Below are 1,999 nucleotides of genomic sequence, written 5' to 3' on the forward strand. Positions count from 1 at the left end.
AATCTTATCCCCATCTCTTTTAAACAGACCCATCTAGACAAGATGAAAACTATTCAGTGGGTCACTTTCTTCCCCCATACACTATAAAACTAAGCGCCCCACCGAAACCTTGTAACTCAGTCACTTCATGCCTTTATTGCACTCTCATTTTAGGTAGCCAATGTCTAAGTTGCCCATCCTTATCTATTCTGTGTACAGAGGGGATAGCATTGATACTTGATGTGAAGACTCCTTCCCTCTCTGTTGGTATTTAAACTTGAGTGTTTTTAAAAGGATTATGTGTTTGAAGGCCTTTTGGATATTGTTTTTTCCTGTGTATTATTATAAAATAGACATAAATGTGTTATAGAAATTAATATTGAAAATTATGAATACAGAGAGCTTGTAAGCCCACCTTCAGCCTATATTTGATTGGATTTGCTAAAAGTAGAGTTAGAATTTTCTCAGAATAACAGGTTTCTTGGTTTAAACCTTTGGAGAAACTGGGACTTTAAATGGAATCCTGAGCCCAACCAGAACCATCAGAGTTGGTACATTTTCATTTGAAAAAGCATGGAGACCAACCCAGAACTGCTGGGAGGACAGCAGATTCATGACTAGAAGAAAGCAGAGGGAATAAAGCAGACAGTTTGGCGTTTTGAGTTCCAGAGGTATCAAGGAGACGAAAGCTGACTCTTACCAGAAAACCCCATTATAAGGAATCACTGAGCAGTATGCCTGCTGGTGACCACCAGGGTCTACATGAAAGAGGAAATGTGGGAAATGAAACAATGAAAACACAACCTGAGCCTGGACATGTTCTACTTTCTTCTGACCTTGAAATAAGAAGGCTGGCTGGCCTGAAGTTTAGGGAGTTGTGTGAACTTCTGAGCCCATGGGGGCTAGGACTGAGAGTGAAGGTACCAGCTGGTTTGAAGTGCAAGATGTATGTGAACTTCCAAAGTTACAACTGGTACCTATTTGACTTAGCCTGGATGACTAGGGTTGAGCTGCCCAGAATCTGTTCAGATGAAAATAAAGATGTTTTATACTCTGAGCAAGTGTCAATTGATAAAATTTGATAAACTGGATTTTTGCCTATGGATGCAGTTGCTCAAAATTCCAACCAGAATAAAGATTTTTCAGATCTCCTCAGGATTGATAGGGACAGGCAATTTAGACATTGCTTATCAAAACTGGAGGTGCTAATGGAGACAGATGGACTGCTACTACGGAAACAAACAGGTCGCTCCCCTAGGAGACCACCAACATAGCCCCCACAAAAAAAAAAAAACAAAAAAAAACACAAAAAAACAAAAACTGAGACTGTGGAAATGCACGCTCGGATTGGTAAACACACGTATCACCGTTGGGGAGAAATGGGGTAAAGGCAGCAATGAAGCAGCAAGCTAAGCCTCACAATATTCAGAGGGCTTCTGTGGACCCGGTTGGGGATCTGGTTGGCAAGCTGTGCGAGGAGACCCAAAGACTCATGGACCCAGAGTCAGTGACGTGGCCACGGAGGACTCAAGTGGAGAATGGAGCTGCCGGCTGATGGGAAGAGAGGGCATGTGTACAAGAACACACACACTTGCAGATGACACTCACGTAACCGGGACTGGATGACTGGATGATCAGAGCTCAACCAGGAGAAGAAAGAAGGGGGTGTGTGTGGAGAAATTGAGCTGATCCAAGCTGATGAACTTAACCTATGCATATGAATGCAGTGACACAAAACAGGCAACAAATGCTTACAGCAAGAAACATTCCCACCCCCTCCACACACAGAGTAGACAGAGAGAGGCAACTTGGACATTGGATACCTAAATGGGGAGGGAGGGACTACAAAGGCAAGAAGTAACTGGCTTACAAGCTTTCAAGAGGAAACCTAGAGCTAGGGGGCATGGAGGAAGGCAGAATCACCAGTGAGTACTATGCAATTTGTCTAGGTGGAGCTGATGAAATGAAATACAGATGGGTTACGTGCAATGCTGTAGTGAATAATGGTTATCAAGATGGA

The sequence above is a fragment of the Chrysochloris asiatica genome, unplaced genomic scaffold, assembly GCF_000296735.1.
Source record: "Chrysochloris asiatica unplaced genomic scaffold, ChrAsi1.0 scaffold00044, whole genome shotgun sequence".
NCBI lineage: Eukaryota > Metazoa > Chordata > Mammalia > Afrosoricida > Chrysochloridae > Chrysochloris > Chrysochloris asiatica.